General features: G+C 38.0%; 1 long non-coding RNA gene across 2 annotated transcripts in view; it reads left to right on the top strand.

The window, feature by feature from the left end:
* The window catches only part of LOC125613698, a 48,062-nt gene extending 43,157 nt beyond the window's left edge, over positions 1–4,905 (top strand). For both annotated transcript variants that reach the window (XR_007344246.1, XR_007344255.1), the window contains 2 exons: positions 1,465–1,642; positions 2,690–4,905. This is a non-coding gene — a long non-coding RNA (uncharacterized LOC125613698). The remainder of the gene's footprint in view (positions 1–1,464; positions 1,643–2,689) is intronic.
* Positions 4,906–24,376: the final 19,471 nt, after the last annotated feature.

Below are 24,376 nucleotides of genomic sequence, written 5' to 3'. Positions count from 1 at the left end.
CAGGGAGAGTGATTAAGGCTTCAGTTCCTAGGCAAATCATTCCCATTGCTGAGAACCCTGGAGGGCTGTGCTGATTATTGCAGTCTTCTTGATCTTCATCCTTTGGTTCCTGCACTCTCTGATTTCTTTCTTACATTATGCTATATAGTATGCTTTCTTTACTGTGATGTATAGGTCATTATTGGGTCTCCAGAGTGTTTGTTAACTGTCCTAATGAAGTGTTGAACACACATTAATTGCTTAACAGATATTTTTTTGACTATCTGGAGAAAATGATGAAAGCTTTAAAATACATTTTTTTTTCTTTTCAGTATATCTTAATAGATATTTCTAAGGCTTATGTGAAATTCTTTTTTTCCTCTTGAGAATTTGCAGTCCTTCAGGCAGGGAGTGTTTTAGGAGTACTCAAGAGTCACAACATGCAATCTCCAGGAAAAATAACCTAAGCTTGGCCTCAACTCTCTCCACCACATAAAATCATCTGGGAGAAAGAATAACCTATGGAAGGATAGAACTGGGTCCTGTGAGTCATCATAGACATGCTTCCAGGCGTGAGTGACCCAAAAGTCATGAGGAGGGTCAGAGTTCACTTTTTATAAACAAATAGAAACGATTTGCTTTACTGAAAAGAGAAACTGCATTTTCTGCAGAACACGAAGAATGATTAATAACTCCATTTTCTCCACCCCTTTCAAAAATACCCAGTGTGATGGTATATTTTTTGGCCAAGAAATTATATCTCCTTTCTAAGGAAAGAGTTAAGCAGTTAGAGGCAACTAGTTGCTTCCAAAGTTGTTTACAGGTAGGTCATTTCTGACAACTAGAATATGTGTGCTCATGAGGACTGATGAACAGAAGGAGAGAGAATTTAATAACAAAGAAATTTGCTTCAGGCTCACATACCTAGTATCTATATACCATGAAATTCCTGGCACAGATGTTACTGCTAAACATTTTCAAATAAAGAAATATTTTATGAATCTTATAACTCTTAGCTAAAACTAGCTGAACAGCCAAACAAGTCATTGTCACTCCTTTTAGAGAGTAATGGCAGAGAAAGCTACAGAAATTGGCTTCCCAGTTATGTAAAAACTGTGGTTCATTTGACAGAATAAACTAGAATTTAACACATGAGAAAACCTGAATTGATTCAGGCAACAGCTAATGAGAAACTTATCTATTAAAAGTATTTGGTAGGAGCACTCTGATCACCAAAGACAGAGTTGGTTTTTTATTTGTTGTTTTTATTTGTTTATTGGTGTGCTGGACCCACCTGAATTACCCTTTAGAATTTAGTAAGCATAAGGACCAAAACCAGTGGAGTAAAGTGAGAGGGAGTGTAGCTGGACAGACAGGTTGGGGCAATCTAAGGAATCTGTGTGTTTTTTATTCAAGTTGAGTGAGCAGCTCTAGGTGGGCTTTGAAAAGGGTGTGGTGTGATCTGACTTCTTTTGTTGTTTTAAGATCACTGTCCTGCTATGTAAAGGAAGAGTTTTAGGCCAAGTGTGGTGAAGCATACCTGTAATCCCAGCGACTCAGGAGGCTGAAGCAGAAGGATTTCAAGTTCGAGGCCATTCTCAGCGACTTAGTGAGACCCTATCTCAAAATAAAAAATAAAAAGGACTGGATATATAGCCCAGTGGTAAGTGGCCTGGGCTCAATCTCTGGTACCAAAAAAAAAAAAAAGAGGAAGAGTTAATTTAGGGGTGGGAGTGGCAGTAGGGAAGCTATTAGAAGGTTCTTGCAGGAGACCAGCAGAGAGAGAACACTGTCTCCCACCAAGATAGCAGCAGTGGCAGCTGGGGGATTGCTGAATTGTCTGAGGCAGAGGAAACAAGTGGCAACAAGGACGAGGCATGGGAAATATCATTATTTTTGTTTATTTTACCAAGAATTTATCTCAAATTTTGAGATTTTAATATTTTCATTCCCATTCCCAATAAACATCATATTTTAACCACTAAAAATAGCTGATTAAATAAGCAAAAACTCATTTGTTCTGGTCTTTTTACAGCATTTCATATATTGAAAAATAATTATAGAAAGGAATATTAAGTCTGGTGGAAGCATCAATAATTGTTCTGGAACAAATTCCACCTAACATGATTTAATAGGTTTTATAGGATTCTACAAACAACCAATTTAAATTAGACACACCAAGATTTAAATCCATAAAACGATTATTCAGTTAGTTTCAAACATTGGTGTTAGTCCCCTCTCAATCACATATCAACTCTTAAAGTGAATAAATGTCATAAATGGCAAAGGCATTCAATCCACAGATTTATATAGGTGTGGAAATTTTATAGGAAATACCCATTATTGTCTTTAAGTCCAGTTTAAATCAAATCTGATCCCTCACTCCTCTCAACCCTAGTCTCAGCATGTTGTCCAACTTCCAACCTCTTTATTCCTGAAGAATTCCCCTATTTTCTTTGTTGTCCTTCAAGGTAACTTTAAATAAGAATTTCAATGAAGTCAGAATTTTTTAAAAATCAAAGGATACTTCAGTTTTTGCCCCCTCAGATTAATTTTTCCTAAGGGCTAAACCTTGAAACTTCCTTCTAACAAATACAATATAGCAAGAGTAGTATTAGGATGTCACTTCCATGATCAGGTTACAAATGATGGCTTCTGTCTTACTGGTTTGTTCTCTCTCCCTCCCTTACACTTGATTTCTCTGATGGAGACTATCTGCCATGTTCTGAGCAATGGTATAAAGAGGCCCAGGTGGAGACAAACTGAGAGCATCTTCTGGTCCACAGCAGGTGAGGAACTGAAGCCCTCAGGCCAACAACCCTGGAGGAACTGGGCACTGCAACAATCGCATCACTGATCCTAGAAGCAGGGATGCTCCCTGCTGGGATAATAAGAACACGGCCCTGGTCAGCACTCACTGCAGAAAAAAACCCAGAGAAGTTGTACCCTGATGCTTGGACTACAGAAACTGGGAGATATAAATGCGGTTGCTTCAACCACAAAAGTGTTGGTTAATTTTTTACCTAGCAAATATATAAGCAAATCAAACTGTCATGTGAGTGTGGTACACCTGTCAAAGTATGAAGTTCCAAAAGCTAGTGAAAGATCTTAGGTATTTGCACACTGTGAGTATCAAGTGTTCATTATATGTATAAAAACATTTGTGATTAATAAATGGATAAATGTAAGCTAGACACTCCAGAGACAGAGACCTTGAATGGCCTTTTGGGTATATTGAAAATTGAATAACTAGTAGTATTTTAATAAGGTCTTTGACAAGGTAAATAATGATGATTTATATCATAGTACAAGCAATATGTCATATTAAAAGTGAGGTAATTAAATAATGATTTACTATTAACAATCAACAAATAATATTAAGATATTAAGGTTGACACTGAAAATTGTGCAATTCCTAACAACAACTTACCCTTTGCGTTCCAAATTATTCAATATTTGGATCATATAAAAACAAAAACAATTAACATCTCAACTGTAAATGGCAACATTAATTCTATTCACATTCTGGAAAGGGCATAATTGCACTTGGAACAAACATGCCAATGTTAGTAAAGAGACGTTTCTTTAAGTGCAGACAAGCAATGGAAAGGGGATTTTTTTTTATTTTAAGGCCAAATCAGACCTGCCCTGTAGAAATGTGACTTTGGAATTCACCACACCCCTGTTGTGGTTTTGATCCTGGAACAGTCTGTGCTGTCTAAAGCAGCTAATGAACTAGGAAGCAAAGTGACCAGATTTAGCAAATAAAAACATAGGGTGTCCAAATAGATTTTAAATTTTATTCATTTAAATGACAAATAATTTTAACATAATTATTCATTAACAAATTATTTGTTTGTTTATCTGAAATTTGAATTTGACTGCTGCTATGGACAAATTGTATTTTTCCCAAAATTCATATGTTGAATCCCTAACCCCTCTTGTGACTCTATTTTAAGATAGGACTTTTAGATAGTAATTAAATTTAAATGAGATTATAAGGATGGGATCCTAATCTAATATGGTGGGTGGACTTCTTGGAAGAGGAAAAAGGAATGTGCAAGGAATTGTGCAAGGAATGTCCTTGAGAGGACACAGAGGAAAGGCAGCTGTCTGGAAGCCAGGATGAATCAAACCAGGAACTGAATCAGCTGGTACCCAGGTCTTGGACTTACCAACTTCCAGAAATATGAGAAAATACACTTCTGTTGTGTAACCACCTAGTCTTAGGCATTTTGTTATGGTAACCTGGGCTAAGACAGCCAAGCATCCTTTAGTTTATCTGTTAACCCTGCTGGAGGAGCCAGATAGGAGTGAAGAAGAAAAGGAAAGAATCATCCTTTCTCTCTAAAACCTGTACAGTCCAAGCATGGCCTCCCATCTCAAAGACAAAGCACCAGAATGGATCGCTAGCCTTCAATGCACATCCTCCCTAAGGTTGTACTTTTGAACATTCTTGATATTAATTTTGATTTCCCCTGAGAGAAGTGGGGGTGGGGTTAAGGATGGGGAAGAGGGAGAGAGGAGAGAGCATTATATAAACACTGGGAAGTGAGGCCCCATTGGCCTTTTGTCACAGAAAAGTGATCTTGTTTCATGTTAGAGCTCAGTCCTACCAGGGCATGTCCAAAAGTAAGACCTAGTGATTTTACTTCCTTAATCAAAAGATGGATGAAACTACATTGGAGAAATTTTGAACTCAGTACTTTTTGGTTGTATGGGGCTATCATGTGCACTCTAGCATGCTTAGTAACAGTATTGGCCTTTACAAAACTCCTAGTAGCAACTTCTCTCCCTTACAATGATAATCAAAAATGTTTCCAGATATTGACAAATATCACCTATGAAACAAAATTGCCCTCAGTTGAGAATATTTAACTTAATCTATATGCCTCAAGATACTTTGAGAGGATTACACACTAACAAAGTAACATCTGTGTTTGTCTTGCAAGAGATTGGCAATCAAGAGGAAACTATCTGGGCATGGCGTCTCCCAACCCAGATGATTCTGATGGCATCAACCTCAACCAAGAGGGTGTTCTATATGACAAAACGAGCCCTAATGTAATGCTGTTAAGATTCTTTTTCTATGTGTTTGTTTGTGCAAGGAATAGGGTCGAATAGGAGAAATAAATTAATTTTAATTAAACAAAAGTTCTCATCTGAGAATGTCATCTACAGAAAAAATGAATTTTCTTTTTTCTGGGGGGAGGGTTACCAGGGATTGAACTCAGAGGCACTCATCCACTGAGCCACATCCCAGCCCTATTTTGTATTTTATTACAGACACGGTCTCACTGAGTTGCTTAGCGCCTCTCTTGCTGAGGCTGGCTTTGAACTCATGATCCTCCTGCCTCAGCCTCTGGAGTCACTGGGATTACAGGCGTGAGCCACTGTGCCCGGCAGAAAATTAATTTTATTTATGACACATTTGTCATAATTGAGGAGCAACTAGTCATAGTCATAATTTGGGGGAAACCTGTCTACCTGTCTCCTGTCTACCTCCATCCTCAACTCCAGTCCCCCAGTTCTTTAGATCAGAACCCAATTCTCCTCCTCTCAGAGTCAGCAGAATCTTAAGAAAAATATCCATTTCCTTCCAGCCAGATCTGAAGTAGGAAACTTACCAGACACATGAAAGGACTGGGGCCAGGACAACTTCCTTGGTGTCCCCAGGGAGGGACAGACAAGAGAATCAAAGAAGCTGCTAAGAGAAGATGAGAAGACTGAAGAGGGAGACTCAGAGGATGCTCATGAACCCACAGGTGACACCAGGGACCTAAATGGGAGTCTTTGGTATGCCCTGATAAGGTGTAAGGGGGGAAGTTAATTGTATTAAGTAATAACTTCTGTGCCTCTACTTTTGCTGCGCTCTGGATTATTTAGTTCAGTGCACATTTAAGCAGCATCATTCACACTGAATATATGATGAATTTCTTACCACTAGTTTCCAGTGGAAGGCAATAAAATCCATTTGAGGATCAGTGTTTTGAAGTCCTCCTCCAAGTGATTCGCCTGTGCAGCCAGGGGTATTACTCTAAAATTTCTTATTAGTAGAAGCAAAATCCCAATAGCTCATAACTCTCCTTTACATATAGTTTAATATTTAATTGAAATAAACTGAAACAAATAGCTAATGGAGATAATTCATGAATGGAAGAAACTTATAAAACCACATTGTGGCTACATAACTTGGAAGGACTCAAATGAAAAAGAGAATAATTTTCTAAATTAATGCTCTTTTCTTTGAATCCATAAAGGGTATACGAACCTTGTACCTTTCCCAATGAGTTATCAGCAAACACTGTTGGTTCTAAAAGCCTAAGTGTCAGGAAATTAATTATTTCCAACTATATCCTGCGAATATCATGTGTGTCAGAGGCAAGAAAATTGCACAGAAGTCTATATGACAGTCCATATGCATCACTAACATGGGTATAACCTGGTGGAGATGCTATGACCCTGCATAATGGCTGAAAGAAGAGGATAGTAAAAGTACCCAGAGAATCTGAAATGGGAAAATTGTCCTGGAACTGGTAAAAAAACAAAAGGGAAAGAAAGAGCACATCTGGGCACTTCCCTGTGCTCTGTGGTACATTTTCCACGTCCCAGGTAGAATAAACATAACAGACTAGGTTGAGCTAAAGAAATTTTAACATCAAATAATAATAATAATAATAACCTAATCAATAAATGGACAAAGGAAATGCAAATTAAAACTACACTGAGATTTCATCTCACACCTGTCAAAATTGCAACAATCAAAAAATACAAGTAACAATAAATGTTGACAAGGATGTGGGGAAAAGGTACACTCATATATTGCTGGTGGGACTGCAAATTGGTGATAAGACTCTGGAAAGCAGTATAGAGAGTTCTCAAAAGACTAGGAATGGAACCACCATTTGACCCAGTTATCTCACTCCTCGGTATAAACCCAAAGGATTTAAAATCAGCATACTACAGTAATACAGCCACATAAATGTTTGTAGCAACTCAGTTCACAATAGCTAAACTATGGAACCAACCTAGGTGCCTTTCAACAGATGAATAGATAAATATGATAACACACACACACACACACAATGGAATATTTTTCAGCCATAAAAAGAGTAACTTTATGACCTTTGGCAATAAATGGTTGAAATTGAAGACTATTATGCTAAGTAAAATAAGTCAATCCCCAAAAAACAAAGGTCAAATATTCTGTCTGATTTGTGAATGCTAACACACAAGAGGGGAAGAATAGAAGTTCATTGGATTAGACAAAGGGGAATGAAGGAAAGGGAGGGGTATGGGCTAGGAAAGACAGTAGAATGGGCCTGACTTTCCTGTGTTCATATATGAATACACCACAGTGAATCTCCACATTCGCAAGACTAGGATCCTAATTAGAATAAGATATACCATGTTTGTATAAGTGTGTAAAAATACACTCTACTGTCCTATACAACTAAAAGGAACAAAAAATTAAAAAAAAAATTTTAAAGGAAAATTTTAATAAAGTAATATCATTGGCAAACCTATGCCATTTATTTTAATGAACTGATTTGAATAGAAAGATGGAGTGGGTAGAGAAACTCTGCTTAGAGAAACTTTTGCTTAGGTGCATGGGAAGGCAGAAAGGGAGCCAAGAAGGAATATATGTTGGTATCAAAACCCAGTGTAAAGAAGAAATACAAGGTGAGAGCTGGGGTTGTGGCTCAATAGTAGAGTGCTCGCCTAGCTTGCATGAGGCACTGGATTCGATCCTCAGCACCACATAAAGATAAAAAAAATAAAGATACTATGTTCACCTAAAGCTAAATTTTTTTTTTTAAAGAAGATGTGCAAGGCAAGAGTCACTAGATTTGGGTTATTCCTGCCAATGAGAATAACTCCTCACACTTCTGAAGTCTGGGTAAAACTCCTATTGTATCCCTGCTACTCTTCAATTTAATGTAGGGAGAGGCAAGATCTACTTTTTAAAAAGATAATTTAAATATGCCCAGTTGAACATTTCAAAAACCACAATAAGCAAATGAGGAATTTGTGTTGAATGCAAAGAATACTAAAAATTATAATATGAAGTAGAACATCTAGTTGATTCTGAGCATCCTAGCAGCCAAGGCAAAGGATTCATTGCATGGAGATGCATAGTGTCACCTGGCCCAACACCCTGAGGGGGAGGAGGAGACCAACCACACTGCAGACCCCCATCTACCAACACATGGCTCCCCCAGACTCCTTCCATCTGGATACAACAGCCAGGACCTGGAAGACTATCACCAAGGTCCCTGAAGGCCTGGTTACACCAGAGGTATCCCTACTAGTCTATTTCTCTTGATTCCTTTCTTACTCTATGACCTAATACCTCCATATTTTCACCTCCTACCTCATAAACCCCACATCCTACACTCCCACTTTGTCCACCATTAGAGACTATAGATCCATATGCAAACCTATCATTTATAATGTGGATATTAATCGAACATATCATTTCTGTTTATTGCCACAAAACTGTAATTGTCTAAATAGGAGTTATTTGGTTTAAGGCTGCATATTGTTTGAATTGGATGCTGTAAACATTGATCTTCCCCTTAAAGGCAAGGTATTGGTAACCTACAGGGACATTACAAGATTGTAGGGTAGAAACTGTAATACCTCAGCTCTGCACTGCTAGAGAGGAAAACACACAGACAACATGAAAAAATAAGGGAAGAAAGTGCCCCAAACAAACCAAGATGCTACAGCAATAGAATCCATCGACAGTACAGTAGATTAAATGCAGAGAAAGAGTTCAGAACATACATAATTAAAATGATCTGTGAAGCACAGAATAATATAAGAGAGGAAATACAGGCAACAACTGATCAGTCCAACAAAGGGATAAGAGAGCAATAAAATTGTGCTACATATGTGTGATATGAATTGAAATGCATTCATTTCAATTGAATGCTGCTGTAATATATAACAAATTAGAATAATTTTTTTAAAAAAGAAAGCAAATACAGGTAACAAAAGATTACTTCAAGAAAGAGATAGAGATTCTGAAAAAAACAACAAAACAAAACAGAAATCCTTGAAATGAAGGAAACAATAAACCAAATAAAAAATTCAATAGAAAGCATCACAAACAGACTAGATCAATTGGAAGGCAGAATCTCAAGCAATGAACACTATATATATATATATATATATATATATATATATATATATATATATATATCAATTAATAGACACATAGACTGACAGATTGGATTTAAAAAAAGACCCAACAATATGCTGCCTTCAAAAGACCCATCTCATAGGAAAGACTTCCACAGACTAAGGTAAATGGATAGGATTAAACCTATTACTCACATGGACCATATAACAAGCAGGGGTTTCTATCCTCATATCAGATAAAGTGGACTTCAAACCAAAGTTAGTCAAAAGAGATAAAGAAGGTCATTTCATATTGTTTAAGGGAATCATTCATCAACAAGACATAACAATCATAAATATCTATGCCCCAAGCAATGGAGAATCCGTGTATATATAAAAAAATTTCTCTATTTCAGGAATCAAATAGACTACAACACATTACTATTGGGTGATTTTAACACAACTCTCTCACCACTGGACAGATCTTCTAAAAAAAACTAAACAAAGAAACCATAGAACTCAATAATACAACCAATAATTTAGACTTAACATACATATAGAATATTCCATCCACCAACAAGAGAATACACTTTTTTTCTCAGCAGCACATGGATCCTTCTCAAAAATAGACTGTATGTTATGCCACAAAGCATAAGGTGTTGATAACCTGCAGGGACATTACAAGATTGTAGGGTAAAACTGTAATAGCAAATACAAAAAAATAGAGATGCTACCTTGCATTCTATCAGACCATAATGGAATGAAATTAGAAATCAATAATAAAATAAAAAATAGAAGCTACTCCAACACCCGGAGACTAGACAATATGCTACTGAATGATTCATGGATAACAGAAGACATCAGGGAGGAGATAAAAAAAAAATTCATAGAGGTAAATGAGAATTCTGATACAACATATCAAAATCTCAGGGACGCTATGCAGGCAGTGCTAAGAGGAAAGTTTATTGCATTGGGCTCATTAATTGAAAGAATGGAAAATCAATGAATAAACGACCTGACATTACATCTCAAAGCCCTAGTAAAAGAAGTACAAATCAACCCCCAAAGTAGTAGAAGACAGGAAATAATTAAAATCAGGGCTGAAATCAATTACATTGAAACAAAAAATTTGAAAAAATTGACAAAACAAAAAGGTGGTTCTTTGAAAAAGTAAATAAAACTGATAAATCCTTAGCCACCCTAAAAAGAGGAGGATGAAAACTCATATTACTAAAATTCATGATGAAAAAGAAAATACCATGACAGACACTATTGAAATACAGAAGATAATTAGAAACTATTTAGAAAATTTATACTCCAGTAAAATAGAAAATCCCAAAGACACAAACAAATTTCTAGAGGTATTTGATCTGCCCAAACTGAATCAGGAGGACGTAGACAATTTAAACAGATCAATTTCCAGCAAGGAAATAGAAGACACCATCAAAAGCCTACCAACCAAGAAAAGCCCAGGACCAGATGGATTCTCAGTCGAGTTCTACAAGATCTTCATAGAAAAATTAATACCAATACTCCTCAAATTATTCCATGAAATAGAAAAGGAGGGAACACTTCAAACTCATTCTATGAAGCTAGTATCATCCCAATATCAAAACTAGACAAAGACACATCAAGCAAAGAAAACTTCACACCAATACCCCTGGTGAACATAGATACAAAAATTCTCAATAAAATTTTGGCAAATCGCATACCAAAGTATAAAATTATAGTGCAGGGTTGGGGTTGTAGCTCAGTGGCAGAGTGCTTGCCTAGCATGTAAGAGGCACTGGGTTGGATCCTCAGCACCACATAAAAATAAACAAATAAAGGCATTCTGTTCGTTTACAACTACAAAATAAATAAATAAACAAAATTTTTTAAAAGTGCACAATGATCAAGTGGGGTTCATCTCAGAGATGCAAGGTTGTTTCAACATATGGTGCCGCCGTCTGGCTGGGCACAAATGCCGCAGTCTGGCTGGGCACACAATCACGAGCCACCACACAGCTTGTAGATTCAACAGCAACTCTTTATTCCCGAACTCACACCAGCCGTCTACAATCACGTTCTGGGGAAATCCACGTTCTCTGCCCAAATCCACATCCACTGGGCTTCTCTCTCCCAAAAAATACTGTCTGAATCCCGTGAGAACTCAAGGGGAACTCAGGCAGCAGGATACGCCCTATTCCCAGCAGGAATAATCTTAAACCTGGAACGCCCTAAACCCGATTATCCTAAACCGGGAACACCCTAATCCGCCCTGGTCCTTGAGCAAGGTCACCTACATGCAATGTCACTGCAAAATGTCCTATTTCCACGAGTCCTTCCACTAAGCAACATGGGGTACGCTGGCAAGGAAATTGTCATACCTACTTGGCTAATGGCTCCCAGCAATATGGAAATCAATAAACATAAACATCACATCAATAGACTTAAACAAAAGAATAATGTTTATCTCAATAGATGCTGAGAAAGCATTTGACAAAATACAGCACCTCTTCATGTTCAAAACACTGGAAAAACTAGGGATAGTAGATGAAAGTGAGAAAGCAAGAGACAGGTGAGTGAGAAATGAAGGACGGAGACCAGGCAGAGATCCACATGAAAGTTGATTTGTGAAAGCTGACAAATAAAGACCATCTCTCTATAGAGAGGAGAGAGAGGCCCCTAGATGTTTGGGTGTTCCACTTTTGTGGGGTAGTGGTTTGGAGTTTTAGTTATGGTTCTATGGGATAGGCTAGGGGGTGGGTGCTTGTGTCAGTGCTAGGTGGGTGGGAATAGCATGGATCATGGCACCATGGGGCTTTCCAAAGTCAAAGGGTCTGTCCTTCTGGGATTGGCTTAGGCTTTTGTCATTCTGAGATTGGCTTAGGCTTCGGTCACTAAAGGGAGTGGGGGAAGTTCAGGTAAGATGGTGATTAACATTTAAGATGGCTGCTCAGATGTTAAGTCAGGACCCTATTGTAGGAGCATACCTCAAGATTGTAAAAGCTATCTACCTATGCTAAGTCCAAGGCCAACACTATTCTAAATGGAGGAAAATTGAAAACATTCCCTCTAAAAACTGGAACAAGGCAGGGATGTTCTCTTTCACCACTTCTATTCAACATAGTCCTTGAAACTTTAGCTAGAACAATCAGACAGACAAAAGAAATAAGGGATAGGAATAGGAAAAGAAGACCTCTATCTCTATTTGCTGATGACATGATTCTATATTTAGAAGATCCAAAAAATTCCACCAGAAAACTTCTAGAACTAGTAAATGAATTCAGCAAAGTAGCAGGATATAAAATCAATACCCATAAATCAAATGCATTTCTATACATGAGTGATGAATCCACTGCAAGAAAAATTAGGAAAACCACCCTATTCACAATAGCCTCAAAAAAATAAAGTATTTGGGAATCAATCTTACAAAAGAGGTGAAAGACCTCTACAATGAAAACTGCAGAACACTAAAGAAATAAATTGAAGAAGACTTCAGAATATGGAAAGATCTCCCATGCTCTTGGATAGGCAGAATTAATATAGTCAAAATGGTCATACTACCAAAATTACTATACAGATTTAATGCAATTCCTATTAAAATCCCAATGACATTCTTAATACAACTAGAAAAAGCAATCATGAAATTCATTTGGGAAAATGAGACTCAGAATAGCCAAGGCAGTCCTTAGCAAGAAGAGTAAAGCAGGAGGCATAATAATACCAGACCTTAAACTATACTACAGGGCAAAAGTAACAAAAATGGCATGGTATTGGTACCAAAATAGACATGTAGACCAATGGTACACAGAAGACACAGAGAAAAGCCCACATAAATATGGCGGTGCCTTAAACATAAATTGGGGGAAAAAAAGATAGCCTATTCAACAAATAGTGCTGGGAAAACTAAAAATCCTTGCGTAGCAAAACGAAATTAAACCTCTATATCTCACTATGCACAAAACTCAACTCAAAGTGGATCAAAGACTTAGACACTAGAACAGAGACCCTGTGCCTAATAGAAGAAAAAGTATGCTCAAATCTTCATCATGTTGGCTTAGGACCTGACTTCCTGAACAAGACTCCTAAGTGCAAGAAGTAAAACCAAGAATCATTAAATGGAATGGATTCAAACTAAAAATTTTCTTAGCAAAGAAAATAATCATTAATGTGATCAGAGAGACTGTAGAATAGGAAAAAATCTTTCTTACATGCACCTCAGACAGAGCACTAATTTCCAGGATATTTAAGAACTCAAAAAACTTAATACCCAAAAAACAAATAACCCAAACAAATAACAAAAATGGGCTAAGGAACTGAACAGACACTTCACAGAAGAAGAAACACAATCGATCAACAAACATAAGAAAAAAGGTTCATCATCTCTAGCAATTAGAGAAATGCAAATCAAAACTAAGAGTTCATCTCACTCCAGTCAGATGGCAATTATCGAGAATACAAGCAACAATAGGTGTTGGCAAGGATGTCAGGAAAAATATACACTCATACATTGCTGGTGAGACTGCAAATTGGTGCAACCACTTTGGAAAGCAGTATGGAGACATCTCAGAAAACTTGGAATGTATTCACTATTTGATCCAGCTATCCCACTCCTTGGTTTATACCCAAAGAACTTAAAATCAGCATACTACAGTGACACAGCCACATCAATGTTTATAGCAGCTCAATTGACAATAGCTAACCTATGGAACCAACCTAGATGTCCTTCAACAGATTAATGGATAAAGAAAATGTGGTACATATACAATGGAATATTACTCAGCCCTAACGAAGAAGAAATTATGGCATTTCAGGTAAATGATGGACCTAGAGAATATCATGCTAAGTGAAATAAGCCAATCCCCCAAAACCAAAAGCTGAATGTTTTCTCTAATAAGCGAATGCTGATCCATAGTGGGGTGGGAGGATAGGGAAGAATGAAGGATCTTTGGTTTGTGCAGAAGGGAGTGAAGGGATAGGTGGGATTGTGAGGATGGAAAGGACGGTAGAACGATACAGACATTATTACCATATATACCTACATGATTACACTCCTGGAGTGGCTTTTTGCACCATGTACAGACATTTTGACATATTGTGTACAATATGTCAAAATGTGTTCTACTGTAAATTAAATAAATAAATATTTTTAAAAGTAATATTGCAAAAAAAATCCGTAGTGTCAACAGAAGAAATATCAGATGATAACTGAGAAATAAGATAAATTCCAGTCCCTTTTTTCAAGCTTTATTGAGGTATGATTGATGAACAATAGTTGGATCTATTTAAGTTGTGTAACATGATGTTTTAATATATTTATACATTGTGAAATAATTCTTACAATAAAGTTAATATATCCATCATTTCAACATTTTGAATTCTTTGTCAGGTTATTTGTCAGGTTATTTGTTATTTGGGGTTTGGTTACTGTAAGTTTATTATGATTCTTTATGATTCTTGTAGACTTGCATAGGTGCATATTGAAGAGCTCTTCCTGACTTTATGGACTGACTTTGGTAAGGCTTTCTTCAGTAAGATGAGAGCACCATGGAGTATTTTGTTGCACAAGGGGCATAAGAATTATGGGGCACAGTATCATATCAGCTCAGGATGCTGGATCCCTCACATTGGTAACCACATGACCTTTGGTGGACTTCAGAGTTCCACAATAAGGAGAAAGCTGTTGAGGTCCCCAGTAATGCCTCTGGGTTCAGCAGCAATGGACCGTAGCAGACAATAGTGGACATTTTGGGAGACAATGATGTGCATGTGCTTGACTATAGGGACCAACTGCAGGTACATGTGTGTCTACATTGGTTAGAGCTGGCAGCACTATAAGCTCAGTTTCAGAGAACAATTTCAGGCATGAACATGGTGAGAGGCCAAGAACAGGAGTCAAGGCTAGCTGCATGCGTGCATCTGGGGCTGAGGCTTGTAGCATATTTGTACGTGGCTGTAGGGATCAGTCACAGGTACCTGCATGACAGTGGGGGCTGACAGTAAAGTTAGAGTCAGCTACCTATATACGGATGGTTGCAGGGGCAACTGTGAGTGTGCATGTAGCATTGGAAGCCAGAGCCTGTGTCAGCAACCCAGATCATTTGCAAGTATGTGTATACAGTGAGTGGCATGCTGTGTCCCAGGGAGAGGGGACCCACAGTGGTACCACCTGGGAAGCTTAGTAAAGGGGGAAAGTGTCATGACACACGACTAAACCTGTCAGAGTCACTCCAGTTGAATTTGGGCTGACTAAATAAACACACAGACACAGAAAGTACCTTTTTGGGTTCAGTGACGGCTCCTCAGCCACAGCTCCCACAAGGGGTCAAGGCGGGCAAGAAAGAGAAAGAGCACACCTTGAACCCAGGTTTTATTGGGGAGAAGCCATTCAAATGAGGCAAGGGGTAGGGTTACAACAAATAAGTGGATGTAATCCAATCCCATCGAGTGACACCCACTTCTGGAGCTGCACCTCTCTTATCCAAGCGGAAGTAAGGTCCAATTGCATTGCAATGTGTGCAATACCAGTTCAGTGCCTATTTACTCAAGACTTAAAGGTGTGTGCAAAGCTCCTGTCCAGAGCAGCTCCTGACAGGAAAGGGAGAAGGATGGTGTCTTAGACAAGTGGAGCCTGCAAAAATTTGCAATTCTCAGAGGTGAAAGCAACTGGTGAAACAGATATCTGGGATCCACAATGGCAAACACCATGGAGTCCTTGATGGTGAAAGCTAGCAATGAAGGGTTGTGGGTGTAACGCCACAAGAGCTGTTGAGGTCCTCAGTTGTGAAACCTGGACACAAACCACTGGGGACCACAGTGGCACCCACTCACTATATGACAAATAATGAGAACTCCCACCCTTCTTTGTTTTTAGTTATTTCAGCTCTACTGGTCTCCCCAATGATCTGGGTAGGGTAAAATCAAAGCAGGTCTTTTGGTAAATGTCCTCAAAGTCTGAGGAAACTGGTCATTTACCTTATTTTCCTTTTCCTTGAAAGGGGAACTCACAGCCTGGAGGATGGGATGATGCAGGCAAAAGTAAACTTTTCTTTGTACCCCTTTGGTGCAATTATTCTTGGGTTTGGTTTTTTGCTCTACTAGGTTGCCAAATGTTCATAAATAGACACCTGAGCTTCTCAGGGCTATTCTTATTTGTGGGTAGCTCATTGTTTTTGTTGGAGGATGAAGGCCAGGATCTCTTATCCCACCATCTTGCTGATGTCATTCCTTGATCTAACAAAAGATGTTATCTCCTTTAAAAGAAGCTTGAAGTATTTAAGCAAATGATTAAGGTCTAGATATATTCCATTGGAACCACAGAGAAAATGGGCTGCTGAAATTTTAGTTGAATATCATGCTAAGTAGCAAGAGACAGGAGTTAAGGTAACCTCAGATTTTGTTTCAGTTGACTGATTTGTCAGAAGCCATTTTGCTTCAGTATCTCTGGAACAAATAAAGAAAACATTAATATTCTCTGCACAAAGACTAAAATATTCAAGACTTGCTATTTTCAGTCAGATAAAGATCATTAGCAAATGAATCTGCCTTCATCAGAGCCAAATATGCTTAATAAGTGCTTCATTGAAACTGCTAAAGCTGCAACTCTTTTTGAGAAATGGGATTTATACAACGAGTCATGGATAGCAACAAAATCACCCCATTAAAAAAAAATGGCCCTTATGTTGTCTAGCTTAAAAATAATTTGTTTAATGGTAAGAAAAGCCTTTGGTCTTTGGCTTCTGTCCCTTGCACAATTTCCAACATGACAACAGGAGAGAGAACCAACAAAGAACACAAACAGGAACATGTGCCAGCTGCCATTGGTGGAGAGCAAGATTCCAAAAAACAAAACAAAACAGATTATGGCCAATCTGACTCCATACAACAAAAGAAACACCCTGATACCAAATGAAGGGCTTCCTGTGGACAGCTGAGGGCTCTGTACAAAAACGGCTGCTTCACAGTTACAGACCAAATTAATAGGCACAGGAGCCAGCACAGGGGACACAAGGATTTTAATTCCTTTTTATGTGTAAAGTAATATTTCTTTTACACAATTTTTCAGCACTTTTCCTTTATCTTTCCGCTGGGTCTACATCTTAACTCTAACAATGTGGTTCTCAACTCCATGTGGATATCAGAATTACCTGTGTAGATTATTAAATATCACATGTGACAAATGTGTTTGCTGGGACTGCCATAGCATAATACCATAAACTAGTGGCTTTAACAATAGAAATTAATTTTCTTACAGTTCTGGAGACTTGAAGTCCAAAAGCAAAGTTTTCATAGATTTGGTTTCTCCTGAGTCCTCCTTGGCTTCTTGTGACTGTCTTCTTATTATGCCCTTGGGTCGTCCTCTGTCTGTACATGTGCATTCCTGATGTTCTTATGTCCAAATTTCCTCTTGTCATAAGGACATCAGGCAGATTGGAGTAGGGTCCATCCTAATGGCCACACCTCCTCTTTAAGCTCTGTAACCTAATCTCTTCTTTAAAGTGCTCTGCCCCCCCCACACGCCTCCATACAGACACATTCTTAGTTACTAGGGCTTAGTACTTCAATATATGAAGTTTCAGAAGAGTATAATTCAATCCATAATATTTGCCAAAACCCAGTCACAGAGACTCAGATTCAATCGGTTTAGGGACCTGCCTTGGCAACTCTACTTTTAAACTGCCACAGGAAGCTCAAATCCACAGTGTTATATCCCAGCATGATTTTACTTTCTGATTTCCATATATGCCCCTATATACTGACCTGTATGTGCAATTCCATTCATTTTGTATACCTATAATAGATGCTTATGAAACAGTCTGTTCTGTTTTCTGTTATCCTCCTGGATCTTCTTCTTCTTCTTCTTCTTTTTTAAAAATTTATTCTTTGTGTTCAATTCATTACTGAGTGTTTCATGTTTGTGTTCTTGTATCCTTCCATGGACATTTTCTTTTCATCTCTCTGACTTGCATGGGGACTCATCTTGTTCTACCTTAGTCTTCTCTATTCTCCAATTCCATTCTTTCATGAGGCTCTGAGATTCAGAGCACTATTCAAAGAAATTTCAGAAATAATCCATACTTCAGATAAGCTGGCATCTTATCAAACTTACTGCTTTTCTCATTTCAGCCTTGTATCTCTATCTTGGTAACTGGGCTTCTCTCTTATTTCAGAGTCTAGATCCATGTACCAAATGCCATTTCAGCTAATTGGATTTCTAGCTTGTTAGAAGTTTCTCTTTTATCATTTTGTATTTAGGACTCTGTCTTAGTCCATTTGGACTGCTATAATAAAATACCATAAACAGGATAGTAAGACCATCAAAAATTTATTTTCTATATTTATGAAGACTGGGAAATGCAAGATCAAGGTTATGAAAGACTTGGTGTCTGGCGAGACCCACTTCCTATTTCATAGATGCCCATCTTTTACTGTGTCCTCTGTAGGGGAAGGAAAAACTCTGCTCTCTTTGGCCCCTTATAAAGGCACTAACCACATTCTTGAGGGCTCCACCCTCATGACCAAATCACCACTCAAAAGTTCCACCTTTTAATACCATTACATTAGAGATTAAGGTTCAACATGAATTTTGAGGAGATATATTCAGACCATAGCAGACTCCAGATAACATTTTTTTAATGGAAACAAGGTTCTACCGCTTTGAAATAAAAGGTTTGGAAACTACTCGTCTAGATCAAGTCTAACAAATGAGTAAACTTAGATCTGAAAAAGTCAAACTAACTTGTCCTCAGTTGCAGAACTGGACCAGAAATTGCTTCTCTGATTCCCTATATTGTGCTCTGATACCATATTCTACTTGATGTTATATGGCTACAGTGGGGTTGCCCTATCAAAATATATACATGGTTCATTAAAGAGATGTATGGGAATCACTTGGTGCCTCATCAGACTCTGCAGGGAACAACATTCCCCACTAGACATGTGTTCATGGCATGGGACTTCTACAGTTGTACAGGGCACCATGCTTTAAGACCTTACATTTGATTTAATGTCCTGCTATTAATGTCTTAAAAAATACATATATATATACACACACATACATACGTGTGAGTTTGTGTATGTATAATTTTTAATCCAAGCTTCTCTGAATTTTTATTTTTCCCTGAAAACTGTAAATTATGTAGCTGACCCTGCTCTTTACACATATATTGGCAGACAAGGGTCTGAGCTGAGAGCAGGGATGAGAAGGTCCCTTGCTCTTAGAGACATGAGAAGATGTCCCCTTTTTTTCTTCAATATGTGTGTGTGTGAGTGTGTGTGTGTGTGTGTGTGTGTGTATGCCTTTTTGCAGTAAATAAAATCCCATAAATATCCAGAGAGGTTAAATTTCCCTCCTGACTTAATTATTTTAAGAAACAGCTCATAGTCCTGACCTCATGACTTGCTACAGTGCCTAGAGCTGCCGATTTATTTATGTTCTGTATAAACATTTGAGCATGATAGCCCAAGGCAAAATTTGCAGCCAGCCAAGCTGTCCTTTGAAGTTTGCTTGAATCCCTCTAGGATTAGCCTCATGACCCTGTCTCCGCCTGAGTCCCTTCCAGATCCTGCTCCTACCTGGGCCTTACCATTCTTCTGCTTTCCACCTCATTTGACTCTCCCTCCCCAACATTGGCACCCATCCCTAGTGAAGTAACTCTCCCTCAGTGCTACAGCTTTCCAAAGTCACAATAAGTAAATTCATTTATGGAAATGAGGTTTAGCAGTCATTTATTTTCTGCTAACATCTATTTCTAACAGTACTACCTTGATTTTGCTTAGACATCCACCTCTTCCATATAGTCATAAATTCAGAGCAAACTGGCTCCATCTCTAAGCCCTAGTCTGAGTCTTAATTGGTCTAAGCCAACCATGAAGACTACATTTTCCTTTCCATTTATTGCTTTGAAAAGGCACATGACACAGTCCAAGTGGCAGGCAAGGTTCTGGGCTGAGGGCAGGGATGGGAAGGTCCCTTGCTCTTAGAGACATGAGAAAATGTCCCCTGTTTTTCTTCAATATGTGTGTCACTATTCCTTAAAAACCCCAATACCTTTGAATCTCCCAGTTGCACACATGGTGGATATACCCAAATAAAAGTCTATTTTCATGTGGTTTTAAAATGACTACCTAAAAAAAAAAGAAAGAAAAAATTTCCAAGAAGAAAAATTTGTCAATTTTTTCAGAATTCTAAGAATTATATTTATAAATTCAATAAGTCATTTCAGTTTTTTAATATCTCTAGACTCAGTATATTTTTAAACTTCATTTGTCTATAATTTTAATTTTGCATTAGAACACAATTTCCAAGTAAATATCAAATAATCAATGATGGATAATTATTTTTATATGTAAAAGTGACTAAATAAACAGTGTCAATCATTGTACCCGGTAAAATTTGGAACTGCCTGCCAGGTAAGAAGGGAACAGTCATGAGCAAAAGACAGTCTTGCTTGTCAAGAACTAACCAATCTGCTGGAAGAAATGGACTTGAATCCATTAACCATATAAAAATATAAATAAAATAGATTGGTACTATGATGAAAAGCTGCAAAATACTTTTAAGAGAAATAACAAAAAATTGTCGTAGGTAACGGAAGGTAAACTTGGGAAGTAACATTGGAGTAGATTTTGTGAAAGTGTTAAGTTGAGAGGAACTGAACTAAGTAGAATAAAATTGAAGAATAAACAAAATTTAACAAGGTAAAATGTTGAGTATTGGTGGGGGCAGGAGTCACAAAAATAATAAAAGAAACTGAATATGCAAAAGCACAGAAGTTAACTGAGGCAAGTCACTTAAGAGACACTTTCCAAAAGTTGTGGGACTAGACTTCAGAAAAGTGAACTAAGTGATATAAAGTAACAATTTCTTTCTCTGAAGGAAGGGATCAATGGCTACTTTCATTTATCCAGAAAATTAAAAAGGTGAATTTGTCATAGACAGAAGTTAGCACAAACTGTATTTTAAATGACCATTTAATAGTTGGATATCTGAACACATCCATCAACTCTTTCCCATGGATCTTCCTCAAGTAGATGAGTATAGTATGCTTAAGACTGGATGCAGGTCAGGAGAGCCAAAAGAGTTCTACCCTGAAAGACACAGTGCTCTCTCCAGACACTAAGCAATAGTCAGCTATGGATGGAAACAGGGAAAGAGAAGGGAGCAGAATTCCTCTGATATATATCAGATCTTAGTTGAATGCAAGCAAGGCACTGCTGAAGGTCCACACAGAGGAGAAAAAACTTACACAGAAACTTTGCAATTTCACCAACTGAAAGGTAGCAGTATTCCAAAGACTGAGGCCAGGGCAGCAAAATGGAGAAATCTCTTGAGGAAAAAGAAAAACAAACAAACAAAATACAGGTATTGGGCTAGAAAACAAAGAAAACTCTTCAGAGACTGGTATTTTTAAAAATTTTTTATTTATATACGACAGTAGAATGCATTACAATTATTATTACATAGAGTGCAATTTTTCATATCTCTGGTTGTATACAAAGTATATTCACACCAATTCATGTCTTCATACATGTACTTTGGTTAATAATGTCCATCACATTCCACCATCATTTCTAACCCCATGCCCCCTCCCTTCCCCTCCAACAACTCTGCCCGATCTAGAGTTTATCTATTTCTCCCATGCTCCCTCTCCTTATACCACTATGAATCAGCCTCCTTATATCCTTATAACATTTGGCATTTGTTTTTTGGGGATTGGCTAACTTCACTTAGCATTGTCTTCTCTAACTTCATCCACTTACCTGCAAATGCCATGATTTTATTCTCTTTTATTGCTGAGTAATATTCCATTGTGTATATATGCCACATTTTTAATCCATTCATCTATTGAAGGGCATCTAGGTTGGTTCCACAGTTTATCTATTGTGAATTGTGCTGCTATAAACATTGACATGTCTGTGTCCCTGTAGTATGCTCTCTGTTTTTAAGTCCTTTGGGTATAGACCAAGGAGAGGTATAGCTGGGTCAAATGGTGGTTCAATTCCCAATTTTCCAAGAAATCTCCATACTGTTTTCCATATTGGCTGCACAAATTTGCAATTTCACCAGCGGTATATGAGTGTACCTTTTCCCCCACATCCTCATCAACACTTATTGTTGTTTGTATGCATAAGAACTGCCATTCTGACTGGAGTGGCTTTGATTTGCATTTCTCTAATTGCGAGTGATGATGAACATTTTTTCATATATTTGTTGGTTGACTGTATATCTTCTGAGAAGTGTCTGTTCAGTTCCTTGGCCCATTTGTTGATTGGGTTTTATTTATTTATTTATTTATTTATTTATTTATGTGTGTTTGTGTGTGTGTGTGTGTGTGTTTAAGTCATTCCTGTATATCAGTGACAAATCCTCAGAAAAGGAAACAAGGAAAACTACCTCATTCTCAATAGCCTCAAAAACAAAAACAAAAACAACTTGGAAATCAACTTAATGAAAGAGGTGAAAGATCTATATATTGAAAAATTACAGAACTCTAAAGAAAGAAATCAAAGAATACCTTAGAAGATAGAAAGGAGACTGATCACCCCTATTGGAGGAGGGACCCAGCCGCCTCCTGCAAGGTAGGCAGACCACGTGTCCCGGAGAAGGGGCCCAGCAGCCCGCAGGCGTGGTACACAGATAACCCCAATTGGAGGAAGGGCCCAGTCGCCGCCAGCGCCTGCACAGTAGGCAAACCTGCGACCTGGAGAACAGGCCCAGCGGCCCGCCGGCGCGTTAGACAGATCACCCCAATTGGAGGAGGGGCCCTGCCGCCCGCCCGTGCGGTCACCTGACCGAGCTCTTGACAAACATAAGGTTTCCCCAACACCCCCACCTCATCAAACACCTTATGAGAAAAACTGATGGAACTCATCTTGGAAAATCCCACCAACCCTTAAAACCCACCAACTGGTTGGCTGGCGTGGCTACCAGTGCAGTTCTGCAGCAGATCAGGCACCTGGTTTACATCTCAGAGAATAAGAGTAGAGAGGCCACAGGTGGAAGCTCAAGTCCTCTCACACTGACTACCACCACCATCCTGAACCCAGAGACTCAAGCTAGGAATAGACAACACCACCAACTGGAAGAAATGAAAACAGAGTTCTGAGAGACACTTTTATTTTCTTTTTTTCTTTCTTTTTCTCTCTTCTCTCTCTATTTTCAGCCATTCACCCAGTCTCCTCTACCCTTCCCCCTTGGGTCTTCGCAACCTCAACATATGTGAAACCAAAAAATGTGCACAAAAAAGGTCTTTAACAACTGAATCACCAGAATAATATACTATAGAGGAATTGCATATGCCCCACCTCCCTTCCCCCTTTTTATTTCTTTTCTTTTTTCTCATATTTTATTTTTCCCGCTCTCTTTTTTCTCTTCCTTTCCTTGTTATTTGTTTTCCTCCCTCTTACTCCCTGTATCCCACTTGCAACCCCCTAAATTTTACTATTCATAAGTAGGGTAATCTTATAAATACAGATAGGAATTTGAATCTATACATTCTTCCATAAATTACCCATCTATTGGTTAGAGCTCTCCAAAGTTACTAAGTTAGATTAACCCCATACCCTCACTCCTTTCCCCATAAACATAACATCCTACACCTGAAATTCAGTTTTCTTCAAGCTACCAGAAACGGTATGCCTTTCATGAAACTAATGACTATATTTGCAAACAATAATCAAAACCAACATTTGTAGACATAGAGTCTAACTATAAATGTAGTAATAAGGAAAACGTGTTCTTAGATGATGTACTATTGATATTGAGAACTGTTAACATTGTCTTTCTCCACAAAAGGGAGACTTTGCAACTATACAAGAGCAATATAAATATATAGGGGGAAAATTCAATAACACAACAGTTTCACCAAGCAGTAAGAAATGCGAGCAGTATGAAAAGACAAGGAAAGAAAGGACCACAAGCAATGCAGGTCAACTCAACTTTAGAAGAGGTAATATCTGCAGCAGATGGAATGTCGGATAAAGAATTCAGGATATACATGCTTCAGATGATCTGGAGTCTCAAGGAAGACATTAGACAGCAAAATCAGACAATGAAAGATCACTTTGACAATGAATTACATAAACAAATCCAAGAAGCAAAAGATCAACTATACAGGGAGATAGAGGTTATAAAAAACAAACAGAAATCCTAGAAATGCAGAAAGCAATAAACCAAATTAAAAACTCAAATGAGAGTACCACCAGCAGAGTAGAACACTTAGAAGATAGAACATCAGGCAATGAAGACAAAGTATTTCAACTTGAAAAGAACATAGACAGCTCA

The sequence above is a fragment of the Marmota marmota genome, unplaced genomic scaffold, assembly GCF_001458135.2.
Source record: "Marmota marmota marmota unplaced genomic scaffold, marMar, whole genome shotgun sequence".
NCBI classification, from domain to species: Eukaryota; Metazoa; Chordata; class Mammalia; order Rodentia; family Sciuridae; genus Marmota; species Marmota marmota.
Note: the sequence above shows the minus strand (reverse complement) of the source record. Positions and strands in the feature narration are given on the sequence as shown.